Genomic DNA, 12,436 nt, shown 5'->3' on the forward strand with positions numbered 1-12,436 from the left:
TGCCCGCCACTTTCACACCCTCTACACGTCCATAGCACCATATAACGAAGACGATTCTGCCGAACTCCTGAGGGATATCTCTCTCCCCGCACTTTCGGTGACGACCATAACTTTTTGGATGGCGCCTTAACTGCAGATGAAATAGTACTTGCAATATGATCACTAAACTCTGGTAAGGCACTGGGTCCCAACGGCATTCCTATTGAGCTTTACAAACTTAGACCTGATAAACTAGCCCCATATTTAAAGACCATCTACAAGGGGAGCTGGGAGCAGGGATTATTGCTGTTAGACCAGAGGGTAGCCACTATAGTTACCATCCACAAAGAAGGTAAATCTAAAACTGACTGTGCATCTTATCGCCCTATCTCGCTCCTCAATGCGGAAACTAAAATCCTAGCCAAACTTCTAGCTAACCGATTAGTAAAAGTAAGAGGGGGCCTAATACACCTGGATCAATCTGGTGTTATGCCACACAGAAATACAGCACTGAATCTATGCAGGGTCTATGGTGTTCTGGGCAGAGCATTCACCTACCAAGAACAGGCTATAATTGTCTCCCTAGATGCCACCATGGCACTCAATACTGTTGAGTGGCCCTATCTCTTTGCAGTACTCATGAAGCTGGGATTTGGTCCGGGTTTTATACAGTGGATACGCCTCCTCTATCACGAGCCTATGGCACAAGTTGAAGTGAATATTAAGAAATTGGACACATTTCAACTTAGCCGGGGTACTCGCCAGGGGTGCCCTCTTTCACCCCTACTATTTGCATTGGCCCTAGAACCCCTTGCAGCATGGACCCGACGAGATCCAGTTATCTGCAGATTGCGTTGGTCCCAGAATGGGAAGACCATTCCCTTTATGCGGATGACATACTGCTGTTCCTTGCCTTTCCCAAGAAATCCCTGATTGTGGTCCTTGATATCGTGGCTGTATTCGGCAGATATCCCGGTTTCAGGGTTTACTGACAGAAGTCTCTTCTTTATGTCCTCAGGGGAGATCCACCCCGGCCACCGCTAAATTGCCCAATACAAATTGCTACAGATGGGTAAAATATTTGGGAATGTTCATCTACAAAGATCAGACACTCCACTATAATCGTAATCTTGTTCCACCGCTGCAGAGGCTCCAGCGAGATATAACCAGCTGGAAAAAACTTCCTCTATCGCTGTTGGGCAAAGCAACTTTTTTTTAAATGATGTCGCTACCCCGATTTTTATGTGCGTTGCAGAAATCGTCCGATCCGGTCCCAAGCTCGTACTTTAAATAAATTGACGGGCTCCAGTGAGATCTATTGTGAGACGGGAAACCATGCATCACACTACACAAACTCACACTCAACTGGTATGATGGGGGCATCAGCCTACCTGATATCAATAAATATTATTTGGCGGCACATCTTGCAGCTATTAATCACGTTGTTGCCCTGATGACCCCAGATATAACATGGACAGGTGGCTCCTTCCAGGGGGGAATTACTATCGAGTGCTTTATTAAAAGCCAGGTAGATACCCACTTACGGGCCCTACTAAACACTCAATTGATGTCTGTCATGCGGCCAACAGATCACGTGGATGGGGGCAGAAACCCACACTAGCAACACCACTGTGGGATTCCCAAATGATGGGTGATTTATGGAAGCAAAGGGATTTGACAAATGGGAACTTATTGGGATCTGGCGTATCAGGGACCTATGGGATAATTGAGAAGTAAAGCCCTTTACCACACTTCAACACCAACACAAATTGGCTAACTCAGAACGCTTTTGATGCGCTCAAGCTCGACACGCGCCTCAATAAATTCTCCCACGGGGCTCCTCCCCTCCTGAAGCCTCCCCACTGGAAGACAGGATGCTTGGTGGTCATTTACCCAAAAAAACAACATAACTAATCTATAAAAAGTTGATTAATAACATGGAAAACAAATGGGTCGGGATGGCATTGAATAGGACGATGAGGAGTGGCAGGAGGCAGTGTTCTCCCCGAAAATAGCTGCAATTCCAGCACGTCCTAGGTTAGTACAACTCAAAATCCTCCATAGAGTCTATGTAACAGGACCACAATTGCTACACATGGGAGTACCCAGGGGGGGACTGTAGAAGGGGTTGTGCACAGTTAGGCTCATTTATCCATATAATTTGGGAATGCAAACACATTCAATCCTACTGTCGAAAGATACATGATGTACTTAACGAAGTGCTAGCAGTTACTCTCCACCCAGATGCTCGTAGGTGCCTCCTAAACGTCTGGGAGCTGACAGACCTAAATAATCATCTAACGCAATGGGTCACTCTTGGGCTGATGGTAGCCAAAAGGAATATTGTACAGCTCTGGGGAGTGACACATGCACCTAAGATTGTAGACTGAAAGAAAGACCTTGATTGGTACATATACAGGGAAAAGACATTCTACATAGCACAAGGCTGCCCCCAAAAGTGGTCCATATTCTGGAATCCTGGAATTAGTACTGGGGGAATAAATGTAACCCGCCTCGGAGAATCGAGGACAATGAGGCCCCTACTCCGTAGCATCCAATGGAAAATAATGCAGTTTTGGTAATCACTGTCTGTCTCCACTGTATGAACACATGCCCACTCCTTTGTACTGTATCTTTTATGTTGATGATTATTAATAAAACAATTACAAAAAAACATCTTAGATATTCACAGAAAAAAAACAAAGGTTACACGGACATTATAGATAGGCAGATATTTCACTCATACAAAATCAGGGAAATTCATCAGTTTTAGTATAACTCACGCCTCTGCAATGCACTGCTAATGACCTCACATATTACATCACTCATAACAATGTCAGTGACATCACTGATGACATCACTGATGACATCTCAAATTACATTACTGATGACATAATCAACAGAATCTCTGATGTTGCCACACACCCTAATGTAACCTTTCATATACCCACTTCAACTTTCATACTAACATTTTCAAAACCATTGGCACACCCATGCCAGTACTTACATGCCCGCTGACTGATTAATAGATCTACACACACATGCACTCAGTCAACCATACAGCCACCCATACACCAACTCACTCACTAATAAAGCCACTGATATATCTACTCATACACTCACACAGCCACTCATGCTACTCTCACACCTACTTACTCACCCATGGAGTCAATCAAACAGCTACTTACTCACCTATACATTTATACACACCAACTCACTTATTCATACAGATACTAACACATACATACCAATACAGTTACTGACACAAGCACACACTCACCAGTACATCCACTCTCACAATCAGTCACACATACAATCACTTATATATTCAAACACTCACCTGTGGGGCCTTTTATATATGCAGTTACTCACCCATATATTGCTGACCCATCTATTCACTCACTGACACAGTCATATGCACACTCACTCACGCATACAGTCCCTCTCAGAAGCACTCATGAACCCATACCGCCAGTGATTCACCCACTCACTCGTCCATGCAGGGAGACCCCCACCCACACAGACACTCATATACCCATACACGTACTCAGACAACCAGTCAATAACCCATATAGCCACTCATGTACCAACTCATGGAGCCACTTACACACCAACTGACAGACATTCACAAAAAATAGTCACTCATTCATATATTCACAGAGACATGTATAATCACTTACTTATACATTCAGCCGCACACCCACTAAATCATCCATACAGGTACTCATACTCCCACTGATTTATCAATACACTTTGGTGTGTATATATTTAACACTCATAAAACTTGTAGAAATACTCACAGTAACCGGATGATGACATCAGTAATGTCATCAGTGATGTCATTTGAGATGTCATTAGTGATGCCATCACGGATGTCACTGACCATGTCATGAGTGATGTCATATGTGAGATTATAAGAAGCACTGCATTGTGGGTGCACGAGTTATAGTTACCTCAGCTAACTATAACTGCTGAATTTCTCTGGTTTTGTAAGAGTGAAATATTCGCGTAACTATATTGTCCCTGTAACCTTTGTATTTTCAGCAAATATATATTTATATATATTATTTATATATGTTTTATATATATATAAACATATAATGTATAAAAATATAAAAGGGCCACACTAGTGGATGCTGTAGTTTCAAACATTATTTAACACCTGTACCATGTACCAAACACTCCTCCATTCCTAATTAAAAAAAATCTCATTTACACAATAAATAATTTACAATTACCAGCTGACTCACTAGTATAAGAAAACATGCATATCACAATTGTTCATGATAGCAGTAACCAATTAAGATTTCTTTAATGTTGCAGGCTAGAGGGACTGTGGCTGAAGCAGGTACTGGTGTATCAGGGACATAGTTGTTCACTCAGGCACTGTGACATGAGCTGGTTTGTCACTGGGTTACCACCAGGCAGATGGTCAAAGACTGAAGAACACAGAGGAAGAAAGCCTGAGTTAAAAAGAGATCATACACCACCATCCCTTACATGGAGACAGCCAAAGGTTGGCTGACAACTTAATTTAAGATGTAAACTCAGCAGGATTCAATAGGTACACCCAAGACCATTTTTTTGTCCTTCAAAAATGGAACAGGGCTCCAAATTGGGAAGATCTGACTTTCAATTAGAGTATTCAACAGATTACAATAAGACCATATTTAGGAATAAAACCAATTCTTTATTGATAATTCGTATGCACTTAATTTTGATTGTAGCGTGAATAATTTTTCTTTTTGTTGTAGCCGACACATTTTGTTCTATTCGAACCTCTTAAGGACTTTGAAGCAAATTAGTTCTTACTCATTCCATATTCATGAGTATGCCTCAGTTTCCCCATGTATAAATAAAATGCATCAGTTAATCCTCATCCTCCTCTGATATGGAGTAAAAGGTTGATAGTCAGTGTCATGCTCACACCAACACCCATTTAGCATAAAACCGTGCTTCAGACATTGCGGAAACCCTTATATTGTGACTCTAAGGTGTCTGCATTGGCACATGATTGTCTAAAGAGGGTTAGTGCAGACCAGTACCACATCTTAGTAGACATGGTGCTGTTCAGCTCTCTCTCTTTCACGCAATGCAGTGCAGCAAATTGCTTCCTGCCCTGCATTGCATGACTTCTTGATAAATCTGGACCGTGGTGTCCGGTGTTCTGTGAAGAGCCCACCACCATACCACTACAGGGCTGGTGGCGAATTTTTTTCCCTAAAATTGAAAATCTTTGGTGTATGGAACTATGATGCAGTTCACTATTCAGGCCTCCTGGTCAATAAAAGAATATGTAACTTTTTGTTAACTAATTACATTTAGGGTCTGATTATGACTTTGACAGAAGAGAGTCAGAAATGTATAGCACCAAATAAATACTGATTCACTAAGGTGAGGTGTTAGAAATGGGATCTCTGGTTGGCTATGGCTTGCGCCCAGCCAGGCAGAGACCACCACTCTAGTCAGGGCAAGGGAGTTACACGCCAAAGATAACGCCTGCTCACCCCCTTGGTAGCTTGGCGCAAGCAGTCAGGCTTATACCAGAGGCAATGTGTAAAGCATTTGTGTAACACCCACACAGCAACAACATACTAGGCACACCACAAAAAGAACTCCACACAAGGTTATATAAGAAGTAGCCTTTGTATTATCATAAAACAGATTAGAATAGTAATCACACAATATACACTGTGCCAACTGGCACTGGCCAACATTTACATGGGATTATATACACATGACAGGGCCACTTGGACCACTGTCAGGACCATCACTTAGTAAAAATGGTAAATGTAGAACATAGCGTAAACATAGAACACAACCAGTAATTAGTGGCAAACACTGTACTCAGCATCATCCTGTAACATACATCATAATATGCACAGTATCACATTTAGGCGTGAAATATATTCTGCACCAATCTCATAAGCCTAAACATATTAGACCATAACCTCCTAAGCATAACTCACATTAGCAAATAATCTCACTAGCATAAACCACAGCAGAGAATAACTCAGACATAAACACAGTATGCAAAACTTCATAATCAAAAAACCACATAGAGAGGCATAAAACAGGGTGCGTAAATCATAGAATATAAATCACATTTCCTAGCACTATAAAAACACCTTAGGGCCTGGAGCCCTATAAAACCTCATAGTCCCCCTGGCCAACTGGCCTTCTCAAAGGGGTTCAAATGCCCTGTGTTCAAAATGTCAGGGCTGCTGCCAATGCAGCAGAATCTCCAAAAGCGCGCAACTGCGGTGGGGCAGTGGAGGGTCTCTCACTCCTAGCCCTCACAATGCCCCCAAAGGAATGATGGCCTAAACGTGGCAGCTGGAACTAAGTGCTGTGCAGCTGTGAAGAATCGTTGGCCTGGCAACACTGTGCCATCCAGTCCAACTGTGCGCAAAACGATGCAGCTGCCCGCGCTGGTGCGGTGCAGCTGAGAATAAAGAACATGAAGGGGCCGGCTTCTTTACACAAAATTGCCCCCAAAACTTTGCAGCTGCCTCCTAGCAAAACAGGGCAGCTGTAGAAAATGGCCAGAACTGGACAAAAGTATGGACACCACTGACCTCGGGACCTCCGCTGGGGCTCTTAAAAACAAATACGTCCCATCGTTGGAGCGGCCCGCAACGGCGGCACCGCTCAGGCACTGTGCACTACAAAGCTGAGTGCCGAGAATTGCCCCCAAGGGGATTTCGTACAATAAATGTGGCTTCCCAGCAGAGATCAGCCCTTACTCACTGGCCTCTCTCTCTCGGAACTCTGTTGGGGAAGACTCTCCTGCTGCTCCACTCTCAACATTTCTCCAGAAACTGCGGGGCTCTCCCTGTGGCACCTCCTGATGTCGCTGCAGGCGTTGGAGGCGGCTGGAATGGAGCACGCACTGCTCCAACTTTTCCAGTGGCTGCAGGGCTCTCTTCCGACTCATGAGAGCCCCGTTTGTGTATGCGCCACATCCGGGGCCTTCTCCTTCGGCCGCGCTGTGATTGGGCGGCCCTCGCAGCTTCCGGTTGGCCGCCCCTAACCAGGCTACGGTGCCTGTCACCTGGGTCGTGCTGATAGCGGCCTGGAGGGAATTTCTAAAGCGGCTCGGGCGCGGCGGTGATTTTTTGAGGAATAGAACGTGGGGTGGGCACCCGCTTAATTAATAAAACATAAAGTGGGGTGGGCACCCGCTCAAAAGGCAAACAAGTGGGGTAGGCACCCGCGAAGTAATTCAAAGAAAGCATAAGCTGGGTGGGCACTCACAGTTACACCAGCATCACGGGGAAATCCCCACCATGGGATTCCCTCACAGAGGGCTGCAGCTCAGATGTGTGCTACCTACACTTCCTCTTCTCCTGGGGAAATTAAAATAAGGCGCTCCCAGTGCGCAAACATTCTGCACAAAGTCCTGAAAGTCCTGGACTGCCAAAAGAAGAAGACATGGGTCCCATGAAGTCCTTAGGGATCAAGGGGGCAATGCACGGCCCAGGGAGGCAAGCCCTCATGGCAGCCCCCCCCCCTTGGGCCCCAGCAGCACCACGCCCCGGCAGGATTCAAGAACAAGAACTGAACATTTTCATGGGGTCACAGCCCCTACATTTATACCCAGATTCTCTTTCTCTGTGAGTGCAGGGCATGGGGGAACCAGATGCAACTGGTTCAGGGGGATTTGGAGCAATTTGTTTATCAAGCTCTTCTTCCCCTTTGTCTGGTGGGGGCTAGGTGATCAGACACCCCACAGGGGGCGGAGCCAGAATTCACTAGGGTGTGCACCATCCTATTCAGAGTCAGGGGATTACCCCTCCCACTACTCCCAGCCCAGATGTCCTATTCAGCCCAGCGCTGACTCATCCAGCCCCTCCTGGAGCCACACACACCTCCCAGCTCCTGTCACTCACAAGCCAGACATGCAATTCACATCAGGCAGGCAGACACATAGCACACAGAAATGGCAACTTCTAATAGTGGTATTTCTAAAATAACCACAATAAATCTACGCACACACTTGCACAGCATTTATTCACACAATTTCATACATACCAGCCTTGACCACACTGCTCCTCTCATAACAGGAATTACCACTGACATACACTGATCAGGGAATCCCCAATGCATTCCTATGGGAGGGCAGGCCAACCTTACAAATGTAACACAAAGAGTGCACGCACTTTACACTGGACCACAGTGCTAAAGTGCCCAGAGGCCTAAAACCACCAACACCAGGTCAGAGAAATGGCAAAAGGTTTAGGGGTTGACCTGCCAAAAAGGGACAAGTCCAACATGAGGTATGTAAGGGGTGCAGTAAAAACCTCCATTTCATTGTTTTCAAATAAATAACATCAACATCACTTTAAATTAGTGTATACCACTGTGAAATCCGCATGGTGAGCCTTTTTCTTCCAACTTCCCAATACATTTCTGCAGGGATGACCTACCAAAATATGTCAGGGGAAATTGTGAGGGTCAGGTAATTAAGACATAACTTGGAATTCCATTCACTGTGCAAACCTTCGTTTACACAGGTATCAGGGACAAACTCACATTAAGGGCAAACAGGCATTGACTGACAGGCTGATCTCACAGGTTATGTGGGAGCCCGTTTTTTGGCTGTTGTTGGGCCTGTCCTTGAGTCTGCTGGGACAGTTTTTTACTATTGAATTACCTGATTAGAAAAAATATATATATTGCCTGCAGAAGCTGAAATACATGCATTCATTCACCCTTTAAAAAACACTGATACAGATCTTTAGAAAATATTTTTTTTAGTTTTCTAATTTACTAATGGGGGCCACTTTTATTTAGGTGGGTGTCCTATTTTTCGTCCCTTTCGGACATGGAGAGGGACCTGAATGTATCCTACAGCTGTTCCGCGCTACCGACGGAGCGCCTTGCGTGGGGGTAGGTTTTCACACCCAGGCTGTTCGCGCTACAGGTACCTTACCTTAACGAGCAGCCCCACGGGAACAGACTGCGGGGCCCACTAGTGATACTCCTAGGGTCTCCCCGCTAGAGCAGGACCACTTGGTCTGCTCCCTGATTGACCCATTGAGGTTGTATCTTTCTCCTTTATTTTATTGTGTTTATTTCCACTGTGTAGTACCTAGCACCCGAGGTCCTGAAGAATTGCCAGTTAGGCAAGAAACATGTCGACCTATTTAGAGGGTTGAGTTAGCCACTGTGCCCCTCACAGTCCCTATCTCCCCTCCCACCCTTTTAACTAAGGGAGTCAGCCACGTGAATAAAGACCCTTGTGGACTGACCCACCTTCTTTTAATTTCACTAATCCCTCACGACTACACCTTCACCAGACCCCTTACACGCACTCAACCATTGGCTGGGACAAAAGATCTCCAACAAAGAGCGCCTACGGCGCCCGTCGGACATTGCAGCGCCAGTCTGACGAGGAGCAGGAGACCAATGATGAAGCATGACACCTAGGTTTCTGGGTGTGTGAGGTCTTCTAGTTCCAACAAGGGAACACCTTGTTCCCTGCTTCTACTCTACTCCCATACACACACATACCTCTTTATTGTTCGTTTCACCGGGGGAACTTTGTATTCTTTTGCTATATACCATAGCCATACCTGGCAGATGAGAACTAACTAGGTTGAAAATGGTTCTAGGTTGCTTTTTTTATGTTTTAGGAAGGACTCAGACTGACAGGGCTCACTGTTCCAATTTGAGAAGGATAAAGACTGATTTGCATATTGCTGGGTCCAAGCTGTGGTGCCATGAGGAGGGCAAAATAACAATGAACTGGAATGCAGCCCAAGAGAATACTAGTGTCTGAGATTGATTCAAGCATTCTAGCCAGCACTTTGTTGTATACCTTAATGTGTCATCTTAAGTGGGAGTTGTATGTCCAGAGGTGGGTCCTGTGCACACTGTCTCACTAGAACCAAAGTATACCAAGCTAGACCTGGTTGATAAGCCCTAAATAGGGTGAAACCGGTCATAGGTTCCTAGGTTGCTATTGTTCTGGTTCAGGGAAGACCTTGCCTGGCAGTGCAAGCTGGACAGTTCCCACTGGAGCAGGGTCAGTGCTGATTCCAAACAGAGGTGGCATAGTGTGCAAATTGATGAACTGGGATGCGGACTCAAGTGATTACCAGTTTGTGAGGTTAATTCAAGTATTCCATTAATCACTTTTTTGCATACTTTGCAAACTTTGTGGGCAACGAGATTTGGGGGCCCAGGACGCTCAAAAACTGATATAAACACGTGTGTCTTCTTTACCCAAAGAAAAGTTTTATTTTTTGAAGGTACATATTCTGTCCAAATCTACATTTCCTTAAAATGTTCTTTTTTTCAAATCTGGCATTTGAGGCTCTCACAATCAGGATGTAATTATTGCGTGCCCATTGGTAAACATTTCAAACGTTGACCTTAATGGAAACATTTAGAATGCTTCTCTTTAAAGAATAATGTGAATGAAGCATCAGTTTCATTACTGAGTTACAAATCTGAATGTATTTGTCTTCAAAGGCACGAGTGGAAACAGAAACATGACAGCGATTGGTGTTTGAAGTCAATACCTAAAAAATCGTCCTTATTTTTGAAAATAGCAGTCTTCAACCTCTGTGCATAGGTACACGAAGGCACACATGATCCCCAAAGTGAAAAAAAACTCTGTGCATTGTAATTGAACGCGGTGTCTCCATGTGCTTTGAGACCGCAGGTAAGGGAATAGTTCCTGTCATCTCAGCGGTGTCTGAGGACAGCCCATTCATTTAAATCAATGTATTACTTCCGGCTAATCCCAGGACACAGAAGAGAATAAAAACTGCATACACTCATGTCAGTGCTGGTAGAGCTGCAGAATATTAACCTATTTTACAAATTGAAGTAGGAATTACTTCCTACAGAGGAAGCACACCTGCAAAATGGAAATCACAAGGATGCTTTTATGCATTTTATTCTACTCTAAAACCATCTGCATTTTCAAGCTGTTTTCTGGAAAAATAATTAGGATACTCTATGAGTTAATATCATTACAATGAAGAAAGAAGATTTTTGTAAGACACTTGTTCTGTGCTTTTCTTTCCCTTGGTTAGGTCTGGCTTAGAAGTGCAGCTCTTTTATTGACCTTATGTAATCATTAAAAGAACTTTAAGAAGCACTATTGACTGAGAGGCGAATCGGCTCTACCTAAATGTTTATTACCTTGAGTACAAATTTTCATTGGGCAAACGTTATGTGAAAACAGTGCTTCTATTGCAGTATTTGCCTTGTGGGGAAGCTTGTGCGCAAGATAGCAGCAATAATTTGGTTATGGTGGCAAGCCGTTGATCAAGGCTGTAGGCCTGGTTTGTTTCTTGTGAAAGTTACAACAAAAGCAGTAGGACTAGATTATGTATTGGGAAAATCATAAGCTAAGGCCAATATAACATTAAGGGTGGATTGTCCTTGCATGTAAGGAAGGGAATGTTAGAGCCTGGCAAGTGGTGCACTTGCCAGGTCGACATGGCAGTCTAAGACTGAGCACGTAGACACTGCAGTGGCAGATCTGAGACACATTTACAGGGCTACTGTTATGGGTGGCACAACTAGTGCAACAAGCACACTAGGAACATTTGATTTACAGGCCCTGGCATACTCAGAGCACGTTACTAGGGACTTACCACTAAATTAAATATACCATTCATGGGTAACCAATCATAATCATAATTTACATAGAGAGTATAAGCACTTTGGCACTGATCAGCAGTGGTAAAGTGCCCAGCGTCCTATAGCCAATAAAAACAGGGTCCCAAAAATAGGATGCAAAAGGCAAAATCTTTGGGGCTAATCCTGCAAAAAGGGTCGGGTCTAACAAAGACTCTATGCAATAAGGCTTTTTTGCATTGAAGACGGCTGAATACAGAGCCTTGTGAAAAGATAGACTCTAAAGCTAGAGCCACAATGTATGGCCAAACCCTGTAAATAACAGGATTAGAGGCTATAGAGTTTGGGCAGACAGAGAGTGCAGTATAGTAGACCACCCTCTCTCTGCTGGGGGGGGGAGTGTAAGAAGCTGGCTCTGTATATACTAACCTAAAGTAAGGTATAGTGCGCACAGAGTCGAGTGGATCCCCAAAGACTTACAGAGGTAAAAGTAGATAATTCCTTACTCTCTATTTGTGGTAGTGTGGGCAATCAGTAAGGCTTTATCAGAGGGTAGTGATAAGTATTGATTGTACAAACTGAGGTAAGAAATGATGTCACACACTCAAAGACTGAACTCAGTCAATTGTTTGCAGTAAAAACATTTCTTTAATTGTATTTTATTTTTAAGAACCAAGCAGGACTTGGTACAGGTAAATAAAATTGTACTTGTCAAGACAGATTGATCAACAAGCAAGCTTGATGATAATGACATTTGTTACAGTTTTGTAAAATAACCAAATACTGTTGAAATTACGTTTGGATTATTTTTGATTACATTTTAGATTACGTTTTCTACTCACTGTGATATGCTTAGATG

Source organism: Lissotriton helveticus, chromosome 12, assembly GCF_964261635.1.
Source record: "Lissotriton helveticus chromosome 12, aLisHel1.1, whole genome shotgun sequence".
In the NCBI taxonomy this organism is placed as follows: Eukaryota; Metazoa; Chordata; class Amphibia; order Caudata; family Salamandridae; genus Lissotriton; species Lissotriton helveticus.